We start from the raw sequence: 18288 nt of genomic DNA, 5'->3' as shown, positions 1-18288 counted from the left end.
CACATTTTAATTGTCGAAACCACGTTTCACATGTTCTTATGGTTGGAGCATGCTCACCGTAAGTCTCTACCAGCAAACGATGACTTTCAGCGGCTTTTTTCTTTTGATTAAACAAGAAAAGTAATGCGTGCCGCAAATGCACGTTTTCAGACACAAAACTCGACATTTTCAAAAAATTATTAATCTATAACGCTGTTATTTTGGCGGAACGTAACTTGTGTAGTTTTGAGGTTAATGTCAGTAGAATAAAATGACATATGTATCAAATCATAACATTGCATACTTATGGCTAGTGACATCTGTTACAAAAACCGGAAAGTAATTACCGACATATCTGGTATATGTTAGGTTTCTAAGTTGGCGCTACTGTTCTAATATATCACTTCTTTTGTACAGTAGAATAGTGCTGCAGAGTTTTATTATAGTTATAAGTTTTACTTGTACCCAGATAGCCAAACCTGTGCGAGCAGGTCTTGAGCAGAGCCTGCTACCAACTTTTGATGCCAAATAGGCAACAAATTTGATGCAGGATCTGTTATATCAAATCAGGCTGCCAAAGTGCAATCAGATATACAACAAAGCCTGCTGTCGGATAATTGCTGCAGATTTGCAACAAAAACCGCGCAGGGCCTGCATAACCTTGCAGCAGATAGGCGGCTGAAACTGAGCAGATCCTGCGCACAAAACTTGAGAGCAGATTGGCAGCAAAACCGGAGCAGGCTCTGCGCGGAATCAGCTGTGATTTAAATGAACGCGCGGTGCATTGGCTTTTAAATGATTTTTAACCTATATCGTTATATTAATGCAGCTTTTTACATGAATGTAACTTTTTGGTCCATATTCTGAGCTCTCTTTTATCGTTAAAAGCGCCTCCAAACATGGCTTATAAGTCTTGTGATTACAAGTCTTGTGCTACATACCACTTTTAGAGACGTTTTTAGCAATAAAAAGAATTCAGAATATGGACCTTTGTGTTAAGAAGGAGATGTAGAAAGAAAAACTATGATAAAAAGAGAATATATGTATATATTTTTTTTATTTCATATAAACATATGATGTGTGTAAAAAACAATTGTATTAAAGTTTCTTTTTTCCCTAAGGTTGGAGTGTCATGGAAGGTATTTTCCGCGTAATGCGTAACTGCGTAACCAATCAGATGCATTATGAACTTTCTCGCATAGTGTTATAACGCATCTAATTGGAGAGTGGAATGAAATTAATTAATCATAAACGATTCTCATCAATTCTCGAAACGTTAATTTCGTTAATACAAGTTATTTTAACAGAATTAAGTAAATTAAATTACTCACATGTCGGACTCAGTGATGTAAACTCGGTGAACGAGAGCTTGTGGCGCTATTCACTTTACCAGGACCATTCATCCGTTAGCAATTTTCAATACGTATGTATTCATCTGTGACAAGGAAATTTTTGGTGGCAAAGTACTTCATCCCTCATGCCGCTTGGTACGTAAAGGAAATCAGGTCTTTCTGCGTCTTTCAACGTCTTCTGCTTTTTCAGATCATACTCTGAACACTGATCTGTGACTGCATGTAAAGTCTCAAAGTTTATTGCCAGGCATGAACTCCAACACAACGTACAGCAGATCATTTCGTATGCAGGCGACCAATCCACATCCACATCGATGTATATTTGATATGCAATTTTTTTGTATAATTAGAATAATACAATTACACAAAGAATAGAAGTTTTTAAGTTAATGCGTATGAATATTTGTCAAAGTAAAAAAGAAATAGAATCCTCTCTCTCTCTCCTTCTTTTACTTTGAAAAATATACATACACATTAATTTATCAACTTGTATTATCCAATTTGTGTCATTGTAATAATAAAAAAAAGAAAATTTTTTTCATCACATATCGTCGTATGTTGAACGAAATGTGATGTTTTTATTATATTCAGTGCGACGCTAAAAAGTGCCGTGTCATGTATTTCGAACACGACAGGTTTCCACGTTTAAGACATCAAAATAGGCACTGAAAAGTGCCGGTTCGTCTGACGACGCAGGCAGAAACTAACCACCGGTTTCTCCTCCTTCTCCTCCCCTTTCTCCTCCTATCTCTTCCTGCTTCCTTCTTCTTCCTCTTCTCATTCTGTCCCTGCGTTCCTCCACTGCACCTTCCTGGACGTTCTCCCTGCGTTGCTTCATCGCGTTGTTTCTGCGTTGTTCTATTGGACTTGTATTAGACCTAGATCCTGCGAATAAAGTATGTATGAAAATAATGTACAAGGAAAATCATAACTGTTACAATAAAAGTACTAATACATCAATATATATCTATACATCTTTTATTTACATTTAAATAATGTTGTTACTCGTCGTCGCTTGCTTCAATGTCGCTTTCATCTGCCTTGTTCCATAAATTCCATTCCATAAATTTTGGTTCGCTTCTGCGTAGATGTTTCGTCTGCGTGGACCACGCATCCTGCTCCGATGTCTCTCCTTTGCTACACGCAGAGATTCCCGCATATGCATCTGGAATTCTGATTTAAGTGGTCTGTCAAAGTGCCGGTTCTTGCACAAGGCATATGCAAAAGAAGCATAAGATATATTATAAATAAACTATTAACATTTCTTTTTTTGTATAACATAACAAAAATGTTTTATCATAAATCGCTTGGACCAGTCGAGTATTGTATAACGGTAGTCGTCCTTCCTCGCGACCGAACCATGTAAACGACTGTGTCAGCGAGACGGATAAGCCTTCTTTTAAACACAGGTTGATAGTTTCCTTTAAGTGAAAGCCACCGACATAATAAAAATAATTAACCTAAAAAAATAGTTACAATAAATATAATATATAAATATTTCTTTTCTAACAGCAAAGGTATTTATGTCACTTACAACATTGGAATAATCTTCTTCGATCAAATTTTCGAATTCGTCCATCTATTGTAGTGTTGAAATGGGTAATACAGCCGGTTTTTGTGGCGCAGAATGGCGATCCTGGACGCATTTCAATATTTTCTGCGATCCATGCGATTTCCTGAAAATAAAAACATCAAATACAGACATACTTTACACATACTGATAATCATGATGTACGAATTACTTACTTCATGTCTGTCTCCATAATCTTCAATCGGTCCTCCATAATCTTCAATCGTTCTTCTATTTTCCTGTAAGTATACACAAATTGCAATGATTATTTATTATTCACAACTAATTTTTTCTTACTGTTCTTTATCTTACTGTTCCAATTGTAAGAATATATTCTATATATTAGAAACATACCTATTATCTGTCCTTTCCGTTTATAACGAGATATTCTGCGCTTGACAGACAGCATGTCCTTCGCTCTCCTCACGTTGGTAAGATACATCCTGTTGCGTAGGCAAGGTGTCCTGCAGCTGAGACAAAATATCATTAGTATAGTACATTTTGTCAGACTCAGTGCGTACTGTGAAATGTTGAGTGTGTGTGCATGTTCTTGTGTCACTATGGGTGATGTATATGTGTGTGTCTGTCTGTGTGCAATATTTGTGTGTGTCTCAATGTGTGGAGTATATGCTGTGTTTGTGTGTATCTGTGTGTGTGTGGAGTATATACTGTATATGAAGAATTGTTCGTATTTGTTTGCATGTTTGTATATGGTTGTGTATTTTGTGTATGTGTGTGTGTCATATGTGTTGTAATATTAAAATCAGTTGAATTCTTATCCTGCTGCAGCATCCTGTTGATATCGTTGCTATCTTCATCGATTATTCCAGATACAATGGCACCTGCTGCTCCTGTAGCTGTAGTATTCCTTCTCCGCTTTGGACCCTCGTCAGAAGAAGTTGTTTGATAGCGCAATGGCTTGGGAACAATGCGCTTTTGCCGTTCCATCTGTAAGCATTATAACATATATATTAATATATATTTCATACATATGCATTTATGTCTTGTCCTCAACATTAAGACACAACTTTTAAGAAATAATAATGATAATATTTATTTCACAAATTTGTGAAATAATAATTTAATTTTTGTAAACATTCCAGTAAAATTTTAACGACATGGCAAATCATATTAGCTTAATGTTTACAAAATAAAATAGTGAAATAATTCTCTATTATTATGAAATATTTAGATACTTTCAGTAATATTCAGATCTTGTCATTATTTATTTTATTTTATTTATTTACATTTCTCAATATCGAATAATGTTTGCAACATTCTATAGTAATTCTAGAAATTCTACAGTATACGTGACATAAACTATGTATTTTCAGTACTGGCAATGAATTTCGGAACGCAGCCGTAGATGTAGAATGGAGTCCTATAGAAGGTATTTTTCGCGTAATGCGTAATCGCGTAACCAATTAGATGCGTTATAACACTATGCGAGAAAGTTCATAATGCATCTGATTGGTTACGCGGTTACACATTACGCGGAAAATACTTTCCATGACATTCCAACCTTAGGGAAAAAAGAAACTTTAATACAATTGTTCTTTACACACATCATATGTTTATATGAAATAAAAAGAAATATATACATATATTCTCTTTTTGTCATAGTTTTTCTTTCTACATCTCCTTCTTAACACAAAGGTCCATATTCTGAATTCTTTTTATTGCTAAAAACGTCTCTAAAAGTGGTATGTAGCACAAGACTTGTAATCACAAGACTTATAAGCCATGTTTGGAGGCGCTTTTAACGATAAAAGAGAGCTCAGAATATGGACCAAAAAGTTACATTCATGTAAAAAGCTGCATTAATATAACGATATAGGTTACGACATGATTGGAGTTGCCGTCGGCAAATTGCCGTCGGCCCACGCGCCCTGGCCGTTCGTAATCGCACAAAGTTGTTGGGCGCCAGGTGCGGATAGCCGCACCGATCATCAACACGAAAAAAATACTAACGGTCGGCCGCGACGTGAGAATCCGACGAACCCGGTAGCTCTACGGGAATTATAGTCGGTAGACGGGATGGGTTCCGGCAGAAATCAGAAGGACGCAAAAGAAAGAAGGACGCGATTGTTTGCGATAATCTGACTTTATTCCGGGAACCGATATGCTCCGAAATGTTTACGGGACGGTACAATTAATTTTCCCCCGTCGCTCCTACGCGAAGTCGATACCACTCGACGCACACAATGACTTTCTCGGGACGCGACACGTAAACGGAACAGCGAAAGAATTGCAGGTGGACGATCTTACAGAATTTCGGGAACCTCTCGGCGGCGTGGTCCTTGATGGTCTGTGGGCCGGTCGATCCGGTCGTGGGGTTAGCGGCCGTCTTTGTCTTCGGTTTCGCCTCGCTCGGTACGGCCAGGCACTGCACCCCGCTTCTTCTCAATCGAGATCGGAACGTTTCGAGAGCGGTACGAAATCACTCCCTCTAATTAGAGTGGAATACCAAACAATCCTTTCTTTCGAGGACACCAACGCACTCTTTTTCTCCGTGGCGAGTTCAAAAAACGAATCTCTTTCTTCGGGAGGCCAAGCTAATCTGTCTTCCGTGCGAGACGAAAACCAATCTTATTATTCCGAGAGAAAAACGAATCTTCTCGTCTCTCGTTTTTGTTGCTTTTTTTCCTTCCGGGAATCCTTCCGCGAATTTTGTTGACAATCTGCAGAACGGATGCTCTCTCTCTCGCTCGTTCTCTCTCCGTCTCTCTCTCTCTCTCTCTCTCTCTCTCTTTTTCTCTCTCTCTCTCGCTCTCGGCGTCCCGCGAGCATTGTTCTCGGTCCGTCTAGCCGTTGTTTTTCGGCTAGCGGCCCATGCGTCGAGAACGTGCTCGACGGTATCTGGTGGCCTCGTCCGTGTTGCCGTTGTAGCCTATTGAATAATACACGGCAGCGATAATCTTTGCGGGATAACGATTAATTTTCTGAGACGAGACGAGAAAAGAGCGTAATCACCTGATCTGGCCGCGCCGGGCGATAAGCGAAGTCCTCGGCATCCTTCCTGGTCGTCCTGTCCTGGTGACCGGCTCGGGAGGTCCAAGGGCACAAATCTTGGGGACGCGAGACCGTCGCACCTGCACGCTCTTAACTCTAATGTCTAATTACTTCGGGAGGGGGGGCCAATTCGGCTTCCTTCTCCCCCCCGCAAATCTCGTGCGGTAATCTTCTCCCCCCGCAATTCTCGCGTAGGGACCAAGGGTTCGCACTGTAACAGGCGTCTCCACGGCCGCTACGTCACAAGGTTAAAAATCATTTAAAAGCCAATGCACCGCGCGTTCTTTTAAATCACAGCTGATTCCGCATAGAGTCTGCTCCGGTTTTGCTGCCAATCTGCTCTCAAGTTTTGTGCGCAGGATCTGCTCGGTTTCAGCCGCCTATCTGCTACAAGGTTATGCACGCAGGCCCTGCGCGGTTTTTGCTGCAAATCTGCAGCAATTGCCCGACAGCAGGTCCTATCGCCAAAACCGTAGCTGAATGCGGACACAGATGGCTATGGTTTTGATGTGGGTTTCTGATCAAATTTGGTGCCAATCTGCGCGCAGTCTATGGTCAATTTGCTTACTGGATAAAAACTTATGTACACATATATACATTAAAAAAATAATTTGAATTTGATACTTCTAAAAATAACACAATACGTGTTGCGCTTGTACTTGGCGTCTTTTTTTACCTTTTTAAACAAAAAGGTAAGTTTTATATAAGTTTTACTTGTAAAATCTTATGTATTATCTTTAAGTTTTACTTGTAAAAACCTGTTATGTACACATATATACCTTTAAAAAAAGAAATTTGAATTTGAAATTTCTAAAAATAACACAATACATGTTGCGCTTGTATTTGGCGCCTTTTTTACCTTTTAAAAAGGTAAGTTTTATAACAAATACTTTTACATGTAAAAGCTTATGTTACGTACATTTTTTTTCATTAGGTTTTTCTTGAATAATAATAACTTTTAAAAAGATATGTCTTTTAAATATTGGATACTATTAATAAACGTGTTAAATTTTTGCCATGAAAAGAATACAAACATTTGTAGCGCCTCTGGGCCAGTGTTTTTTATTTGCGTATCATCAGCTTCAATCCAATCAGATTTACCTTCTCTACATATACTTGTGTAATGACCGCTTGCAATGCACGATCCATGATGAAATATGGCATTCATTACTTTATACAACTGTCCTGCTACTGATACTTTAGTTGTTGGGACAGCACGCAGAGTAAATTTGTTTATACATATATATATACAGGGTATTAGAAAAGTCTGAAAACGGTCAAATATCTCGAAAACGGAACGTTTCTGAGAAAAATGTTTCAAACCAAAGTCGTAGCATTTTAAAAGTTCTATTGAATGATGATATCCGCTTGAGTAAAGAGATCAAGGCGAAGTCAAGGCCAACATAATTTTCTTAAATGGAATATTCAACTTTTTAGCACACAGTATTAAAGACGACAGCGAGACGTTTCCAAAACATTACTTGATGACCTATTTTTGTTAGGAATTGTCTGAGTTATGAGCTTTAGAATTTACGGTGACGCCAATATTAATATTATCGCACGCACGTGTGCGTGCGTGCATGCGTGCGTGCGCGCGCGTGGGCGTGCGTGAGCGTACGTGCGCGTGTGTGAGCGTGCGTGTGCGTGGGCGCGTGCGTATGCGTGTGTGCATGCGTGTGTGTGTGCGTGTGTGCGTGCGTGTGCTTGCGTGTGTGCGTGCGTGTGTGTGTGTGTGCGTGCGCGCGCGCGTATGTGTGTGTATGTGCGTGTGTATGTGTCAGCAAAAATAAGGTTCGTCCCTCCGCTGTTCGTCACTACCTCAGTATTTAATGACTCCAAACATTCTCTGCTATAGTGTGTATATGTGTGTGTATGTGCGCGCGTGCGCGCGTGCACGTGTATGCAGGCGGGTTTTTATTGAATTAAGTGTTCAAATTGTCTTCCGTCTGCTGCTTGACAATAACCTTATCGTAGATGAAATTCATTTAAAATGTTTCGTCTCATTTCTGAAATAAGATTTACTTTGTAACGGCCGAATTCCGCGCTTCGGTCATCGCTACGCGTTGTGCGCGGGTAAGGCTCGTCGGAGTCCGGGTTCGAGGAGGAGGAAAGCAGCGAGACATTTGAGAGTAGAAATATAAATAACTTAGATTTATTCTATGCTGACTTATATACAAGAGCTCGGCCCCGAAGGCGTTGTCGCGGGTCGCGTCTATTAGGCGCGTCCGTACTGTACTGTACGGTGCGGTGCTGTGTGCGGTACACGCGCGCGTACGGACGGATAGGCCGCGCGGAAGGCGGAGCCTATTGCGCGACGGGTGTAGACGGTAACGACGATAACGGCGCGGTGATCGGTCTCGCTTCGTGACGCTGGGCGTCTCGGACAATTATCGCCCAATACTCGGCTCGCAATCGCTCGCGTATAGATGGTCGCCGGACCGGAGATTTCGACTCTCGGTCGAACGCACGCACGCAAGTCGCGGAATACGCGCAATGATTTCGTCCGTCGGGGCCGAGAACTCTCGATGGAGAAGGCATACGCACCTTCCCTTTTCTCTACGTTCGCGGAGGAGAGCGACCAAGTGCTGCGGACACTCAGCGGAAACGGCGGACGCACCGTCCCGGGTTCTTGGTCACTAGACCGATCGCCTAGAGGCTGAGTACGCTCAGCGGAGTTCGCCGACGGACGAACACCTGACTCAAGGCGGAGGGTAAGAGTTAGAGACTGTCGAGTACGCTCGACTGAGTACGCGCACGCACGAGCCCAGGAAGACGGGAGACGGCCAAGTATCGAGCACGCTCGATCGAGACTGCGGACGCACAATCCCGTTTGCTTAGTCGCCGGTCGGGTAGTCGGAAAGCGGAAGGCAGAACGAAACGGTCCGGATCTTCTAGCTGTCGGCATAGAGCGTCTAACTAGAACGGCGGTACGGATCGGTCTGGTCCTCAGGAGCTCGATCACCGCCGTTTTATAATCGTATTCGCTACGATTGATACGGCGGCGTTCGAGCGGCGCGCCTATCAGCGCGAGGCACGGCGACGGCACGTGATCGCGGCCGCGCGCGCTGGAGGCAGCGCGTGATCGCCGCGGCGCGCGATAGCGGCGGCGCGAGATAACGACGCGCGATCGAATAGGATGGTGCAAAGCGCCGTTCTTCGGCCCGACAGGTGGTCGGTTGGGCCGGTAGTAATGAGGTGCATTTGCTCCTCATTACAACTTGGTGCAGTATGCGTTCCCTAAGGTCTGCCAACCCTCACGGAAAAAAAATTTGGCACTATTGTCATGACAACTAGTGAAAACTATTAGTGTACACTAGTATTAGTAATTTCGCGCACTGTTGGTATTTACACTAGTAGTTTAAACTTAACTATTAGTGAGTAATGTACACTAATAGTTTTCATTAGTTATTATGACAATAGTGCCACTAGTTCTTTTCTGTAAAGGACGTAAATACATGAAAGAAATGGATGTGCACAGTTTTTAATAAAAACGATAAATATATTTCTATAGAAATAAAACAATACTGTTACATTTATTTTATTAATTATACTTTCATTCGCATGGTCAATTAAAAATAATAATACAACAGTTTGGACTTTTCAGTAAGAAATAATAATTTAAATTAATATTGATGTAATGTTGAAATGTTGTTTCTTTAAATCTATATGATTTAGACAAAATATTTTCGACATTAAATCAATATTGATTTTAAGTATCATTTCTCACTGAATAGTTACATTGACGTAGTTGTATTTGTCACAATTATTAAAAACTGAAAAATAATGACTATTTTATTCTATATAAATATATAGATTTAATTATGATGCTCATCTATGTTCTTTGGTTTCTTCTCTCCTTTTCTTACACATTACTCTTTTCATTCCTTTTTTAATATTTGGCCTCTATTTCGAGGAATTGCATTATTGCATTTCTGCTGCACTGTTTTACGGAACATCTTATCGAAATCTTTTTCTACTGGAAATTTTTTCTTAGCGTATGCTGAAAGTACATATATTTCAGTTATATATATATATATTAATTATATATTCAAACTGCTAACTATGTGAAATCAATATTATATTGCATGAATTATAATTATACCTTTTATAGCTTCAATTTTCACTGTGTCGAGTTTCTTTTTAGCGGCTATACCCCTTTCACAAAGAAAATTTGCCACAGTTCCTGTAAGCGAAGAGGTACTTAATTCCTCTTTCGAAAATAACAAAGACATCATGTCGCATACTAGCTTAGAGACAGATGTGTGATTACACAAAGAAAGACGAATAACATTCACTATACAACCCACTCGGCATGTAATATCTCTAAAATTGCTACAATGTATAATCTCTAATATTGCTACAATGTTTCATTTGAAATATTACACCTTTCAGCATTATTATAGAAATATTTCACGACTGTTTCAGAAACATTTCTGCAATATTTCAATGTCCGCGATCATTTCAAATGCAACCTTGCTGGAAAATTTCCGCAATATTTTGGTAATATGACTGCAGCATTTCTGAAACATGTCTATGTAATATTGCAGAAACACCTCAGAATATATATTTCAGATACATTTCTTCCGAGAAATTGTGGATATATTTCTAGGGCTCCATTCTCGAACTTGTACGATAAATTTTCACGTACGAAAGTAATACTGTGCGTTCACTGATTGGTATTAACTTTTTCATCTCAAATTACATACCAATCAATGAACGCACAGCATCACTTTTGTATGCGAAAATTTATCGTATGCATCCGAGAATCAAGCCCTAGAAATATATATATGTATTACTGCTTATATATATTTTTTATATATATATATTATTTATATATATATATATATTACAGTAAGTATATATATGTATATATACTTACTGTAATACATATTTTGAAATAAATATATCTCAGAAATATGTCTAATACATTTACATTGATTATATTAATAGAAGTCGTTTGCCAGACGGTGCGTTTTCACTGAACGCGTCACGCGTCGCGTCAACTGTTGTTAGCAAATCAAAATATCTTATTTGTGATGTAATAAAATGGGATGTTTTGATCGGTTAATGACGGATATTGCGACGCATGACGCACTCAGTGGAAACGCACCCTCTAGTAGACTTCTATTAATTATTATGATAATTAATTTACATTATGATAAAAATGCGTGTAAAAAATTGAACACTTCCATTTTGTCATGGTTTTCTAAATATCTCTTTTATTATATTTCTTACAAGAGAAAAAGACAATATTAGTAATTAAGTAATTTAAGTTATGATAATTAAAGTATAATCACTTTAAGTTATATAGTATGTTAAATCTTAGAACAGAAAAATGTACTACATCATAGACAGAAAAATGTAAAAAAAAACCTCTTAAAAATATTATTATATAGTTTCTTTCTTGTCGTCAGATGTACTTTTTTAAATCATGGAACAGAAAAATGTAATATGTTAAATCATAGACAAAAAAATGTAAAGAAACCTCTTTAAAATATTATTACATAGTTTCCTCTTCGTCTTCAGATGTAGTTTTATCACTATCGTTTTTCGAAGTATGTTGTTCAATTAGAATTGCGTCTTTTTTTGTCTCTTTAGTTCTGAAAAATATATATATTTTAATACATTATACAAATTTTAATACTTATACAGTAAAACTTTTATGTAAAGTTAGTATTACTTTTCTCTGGATAAACGTAAATTTGCTTGGGCTAACCAAGGTGCAATACTTCTACGTTGCACATTATACTCGTCAACGTTATTACGATGAAGTTGAGCAGCTTCTAAAAGTTATTATTGATTATAAATTAAATTGTGCACACTTATGCTATACAATTGATATCATTATCATCAAAACTTACTGATTATGCATTTGAATAAATTCGTATTTTTAAATGCTATTTTCGACTGTGCGTCATCCTTTTTTTTAAGTTTTTGCCTTGAATATTGAAAAATGTAGCCAATTTATTCGTTATAAATCTTCTTAGAATGTTTTGAACCAATTCGTGTGTCTCTGAGCCACCAATACATTTCATGAATTTAGCCTACAGAATAAGTAATGTTCAAGTACAGAAATAAACAATTCATTCAGTAATTATAAATTTGTTAAAAGATAAAAAAGATATTAAAATAATAAATGTAACAAAATCTATTCTATTATAGAAAATCATTCTATTATAGAAAAAAAGAAAATATTATAAAAAGAGTACTATCGTTATTCCAAATAACCGATTCTGCACAATTGTTGCAAACTTCCTTAAACTAATTATTTTTTATGAATATTGTAGAGTATACATATACGTAAGTAAAATAATAAATATAGAATAGTAGAATATTTTAAATAAAAGAGCAAATAACTGGTAGAAGTTTTATTCTTTTTATAAAAAATATTAGACAACATATTCAGTTCTGGTGATCTGAGATATACGATTCTTGTTAAAAAGTAGTCTTTCAATTACTAATTTTTGTGCTTTTCCTACACCTTTAGTTTCTAAGACCATGCAAGGTTGTATACAGGGTGCACGATTTATCTGAAGACATTGAATTATGGTTATGAATACCCAAATTTCAATTCAAGTGACGATAATGAAACAGAAGCATCAGATATAGAGTCGATTGAGGATGAAGCAGAGAATGATGATGAAATTACAATTAATGATAACTTCATACAAGATATTGCTAAATGGATGAGACAATTCAAAACATCACGAGAAACCAAGGTTGATTTATTGAGAATTTGAAATTTACATACTAATGTAAAATTTCCAAAGGATCTACGAAAACTTCTCCATACTCCTACATCTACAGATGTTAAAGAAATGTGTCAAGGACAATACTGGCATAGTGGTTTAAGAAATGCAATAATAAATATTTTGAATAAAAGGTAATATTTACAATTACATTTAGATAATAAAACAGTTAATCTCTTCATAAATGTTGATGGTGCACCTCTTGATAAATCAACGCAAAAATGTCTGTGGCCTATATAATGTTCAGATGACATTATTAAAGAAGTTCATGTTGTCGGTATCTACTATGGAGAAGGAAAACCGAGTGATGCGAATAAATTTTTAGAATCATTTATAGATGAAGCGATTTCATTAATTAATGAGGGTATTGATTTTAATAATAATAATTATAAAATACGAATCAAGGGAATGATATGTGATTCACCAGCTAAGGCGTTTATTTTAATGGTTAAAAGTCACAGCGGCTATGATAGTTGTACAAAATGTTGTATTCACGGAGATTACATTGAAAACACAATATGTTTTCCAGGATTTTGCGATGTACCAGGTATGTCGGTAATTACTTTCCGGTTTTTGTAACAGATGTCACTAGCCATAAGTATGCAATGTTATGATTTGATACATATGTCATTTTATTCTACTGACATTAACCTCAAAACTACACAAGTTACGTTCCGCCAAAATAACAGCGTTATAGATTAATAATTTTCTGAAAATATCGAGTTTTGTGTCTGAAAACGTGCATTTGCGGCACGCATTACTTTTCTTGTTTAATCAAAAGAAAAAAGCCGCTGAAAGTCATCGTTTGCTGGTAGAGACTTACGGTGAGCATGCTCCAACCATAAGAACATGTGAAACGTGGTTTAGACAATTCAAATGTAGTGATTTTAACGTTCAAGACAAAAAACGTCCTGGTAGGCCGAAAACGTTTGAAGATGCGGAATTGCAGGAGTTATTGGATGAAGACCCAACACAAACTCAAAAACAATTGGCAGAAAAGTTGAATGTGAGCCGAGTAGCAATTTGTGAACGATTACAAGCGATGGGAAAGATCCAAAAGATGGGAAGATAGGTGCCACATGAATTGAATGACAGGTAATTGGAAAATCGAAAAATCGTCAGCGAAATGCTGCTTCAAAGGTATGAAAGGAAGTCATTTCTGCATTGAATAGTAACGGGTGATGAAAAATGGATTTATTTCGAAAATCCCAAGCGAAAAAAATCATGGTTATCATCTGGCGAAGGCGGCCCATCGACTGCAAGGCTAAATCGCTTTGGTCGCAAGACCATGCTCTGTGTCTGGTGGGACCAGGTTGGTGTCGTATATTATGAACTGTTGAAACCTGGAGAAACAGTTAATACTGATCGCTAGCAACAACAAATGATCAATTTGAACTGTGCATTGATCGAAAAACGTCCACAATACGCTCAAAGACATGATAAGGTGATTTTGCAGCATGACAACGCGCCTCATACAGCAAAACCAGTCAAAGAAGTGTTGAAATCACTTGGATGGGAGGTTTTATCGCACCCGCCGTACTCTCCAGACCTGGCTCCATCCGGCTACCACCTTTTCGCATCGATGGGGCACGCGCTTGCAGAGCAGTACTTCGCCGATTTCGAAGAAGTTAAAAAATGGCTCGATGAATGGTTTAGCTCAAAGGAGAAACAGTTCTTTTGGAATGGCATCCATAAATTGCCTGAGAGATGGGCAAAATGTATAGAATCAAATGGCCAATACTTTGAATAAATAAATTTTAACTATCCATTGTAAATAACGTGTTTTCTTTAGCGAAAAAACCGGAAAGGAATTACCGACACACCTGGTACTTAGAACTGACGAAATGTTTAAAAACTTTAATTATAATTTAAATTATCAAAATAAAGAAACCAAGCTCATAAACATACCGTACTTTGAATTGGTATCTAACGTTCCATTAGATTATATGCATCTGGTGTGTCTAGGAGTGATGCGTAAGTTAATTCAGCTTTGGTTAAACAGACCAATCAATAAAAATGTACGACTTCAGTCCAACATTGTGCATGAAATTTCTAATGCGTTAACAGATTTTGTACAATTTATACCATCGGATTTTAACAGAAAACCAAGAGCTCTGAAATACTGAAAATATTGGAAAGCCACGGAATTTCGTTTATTTTTATTATACTTGGGACCAGTAGTTTTACGTAAACATTTAAGAAAAGATTTATACAATCATTTCCTAGAATTACATGTCGCTATTACTATCTTAGCTTCACCAGTTCTTTCTCTTCATGATGTAAATGTATCTTATGCGGGACAATTATTAAATCATTTTGTTTCGAGTTTTGAAACATTGTATGGTAAAAGGTATATCAGTCATAATGTGCATAATTTGCAACATATTGCAGCAGATGTTAAGAAATATGGAGCCTTAGACAATTTTAGCGTATTTCGATTCGAAAATTTTATAGGAACATTGATAAAACTTCTGAAAAAGGGTGAAAAGCCACTCCAACAAATTTCCAGAAGATTGAAAGAGTATGAATTAACGTCGCAAAAGAAAATAAAAATTTCTGGAAATTTAATCAGATTGGAACAACGCCATTATAACGGTATTATGCGTCAAAATACATTCTTTTTAAAACAATATAAAGAAATGTACAAAGATGATTTTTACGTTTGTATTACAGATAACAAGAATAATTGCTGTTTATTAGATGATGGCTCTATTGTTGAAGCGCTAAATTTTGTTCTTCATGATAATATACCATATGCTATTGGTAGAGAATTTGTGAAATTAAAAAGTTTATATGAATATCTTATAAGTTCATCTGATTTTTCGATCTACGTGTGTAAAGTAAATGATGTTATTTTATCATGGCTATGTTCATCTATAAGGGCCAAATTACTAAAATTACCTAAAAATAATAAAAAAGCACATTCTGTTATCGTTTTTCCTATTCTGCATACTACAATTAATTATATATAAGATTTATTTTTTGTAAATAAAACTTTTGTAATTTTATCTTTTTAATAAAATATATGTACATTAAAATCTGTATTTTCAATTTTATTGCTTATTTCATCTACACTTTTATTTTATTATTATTTACTAAATATAGAAAACTATGTTTTTATATCAAATTTGCATAGTTTTTCATGATAAATAATCCTATATAACTGAAGATTATACACACACATACACACCCACACACAATTTATACTACAATCAATTTTAAATAAAATTTTAAAAATTGTTTATTAATACGGCATTTTAATTGTTCTAAAAATTTCAAATACAAAGTTTATATTATATTTCATTATTATAATAATTATTATAATTAATTATAAATATATATATTTAATTTTTTGTAAGTTCTAGTCTATCAACAAATTTTCATAAATAGTACAAATGCAATGTTGCATCTGAAATGTTTAGAAATATAATAAATATAATAATAAAAATATAATATGTGTAATGTAAATGTAATATTACTTTTATCTTGTATCAGAAATATTTCTAAATCATTGCACCTGCAATATTTCTTCTGAAATATTATAGATATTAACTTTGCAATTAAATTTACAATTCAATTTTTCATTATTTATATTTTCATCTACGCAACCTTTTAGAAAATTTTCAGAAACATTTTAATTGCAATGTTGCGTTTGACATGTTACAGAAATATTATTTGCACAAAGTAAGTGTAATATTACTTTTATAATGCTTCAGAAATATATATGAAATATTACGTCTGCCACATTACTTTTGCAATACTATAGAAACATATTAATATGAATGCTAACTTTTTTATTTTTCTTCAAAATTTCAGAAATATTGCGATTGCAATATTACAAAACACATGATGCAGGCACTTCGTTGAAATACTTCAGATGCAAAGTTACAGTTGAAATGTTTATGAAATATTTCTGTATCATTACAGTTTTTCAGCAATATTACATGCCGAGTGGGAAGGTTCTGGCCCTCCAAGGTCGATTATTTTTTCCTATAAAATGTTGTACAAAATATAATAAAACTGTTAGATAATCATTCATATTCACAAATTTTATTCATAAATTCATATTCATAAAATTGCATTACGGGAAAATAAAAATGTAACGACATATATGTATTACATTTCAAACTCAAAATTCTCAAAATATTAATTTCTATTTTAAATAACATTGTAATATTGATGTAGATATGTAATGCTTTTAACTTCAGATTTGTAATCTGCAATTGATTGATGATCATCCGAGAACTTCATTTTATTTGCTACATGGTCCGATTTGTGTACATGTTCCAATTTATGTGTGTTGACTTTTACTGCAACATCTGAAGTATCAGGGAAGTCTTTCGGTGGTGATTCTGGATTATATTTTTGTGGTACTAGATTATGTCTGAATGTCAAAGATGTCGACTCATATGATGGTGTTGGTTCGCGAAACTCTGAAGCCGATCTTTGAGACAATTTCGAACTATCATTTGATAAATTTAACTTCTTATTTTGCACTATCGATGCGGGCGATGCATCGGTATCAAACAATTTTAATTTATTATTTGATAGATCCAACTTGCTGATATACACCGGCTCAAAGTCTAATGCCATTGCTGGAGGAGTATAACCTCGTTCATGTTCAATAATGCAGTTAATTATTGCTTGTATATTCTACAAAACAAAATAAATGAACATAATTAGCATATCGTTTCCTAGCAAATACAAGATTTATTATATAACGCAGAAATAAAAAGTGATACAACGAATGTTATATGCTTTGTTAACATTGACATTATATAACTTTATTTTATATTCGTAATCCAAGATAGCACAGATCTTTTAAGGACGTCCTCAAGCTCGTATAACACTACACGTTGCCAACTCGGTTGTGGTTGAGATTATTAGAAATCTACTAATTAGAATGAGTACTTTGCCGAACTGTTCGGTCTGATTGGTAGATTTTTCACAATCTCAACCGCAACTTGTAATACGAGTTTGCTATATATCTGTATTTACTGGCTTAGTATAATTTAAAATATACGATGTAATCCAAATATGAAACAAAGTTATATATGCCTGTTGAAGTTTATCCATATGATGTTTCAAAGACTCTATTTTACATGATGCAGATTGCACGTTGGCTGTGAGATCTGTCATAATTTTATCTATCTTTGGCAAATCTAAAAAAATAACGGCGATTACTATCCAGCAAATATGCCTTTGCGGAAAAAATACAAGAATTCGAAAAAATTACTAACATATCAATAATAAATGTATTAAATACAATATTTAACAAGAATACCTTCGTTGACAGATCGTAACTTGCGTAATCTTTCGTTGTCTCTTCACAACCTCTTGTTTTTTTCATTTAATACAGTTACTGTATCTGCTAGTGCTGACTTTAGTTGTTTATGAACAGGAGATATTTCTTTTTCTCCGCCACATTTATCATAGCCACAGATTTACTCTATAATAATATGAAATTATATCTCAAAGTTTTTTATCATGTTTCGAATGGAACAATATGAAGAACATTATATACATAGACATAAGAAAATTACCTGTGAATATTTCTGCTTGTTGTCTTTATATTGTTTTAAAAGTTTCTGCCCCTTTTTCACGTTTAGAGTAAAATTCTGTAAAT

The sequence above is a fragment of the Harpegnathos saltator genome, unplaced genomic scaffold (assembly GCF_003227715.2).
Source record: "Harpegnathos saltator strain DR-91 unplaced genomic scaffold, Hsal_v8.6 scaffold68, whole genome shotgun sequence".
Classification (NCBI taxonomy): Eukaryota; Metazoa; Arthropoda; class Insecta; order Hymenoptera; family Formicidae; genus Harpegnathos; species Harpegnathos saltator.
Note: the sequence above shows the minus strand (reverse complement) of the source record.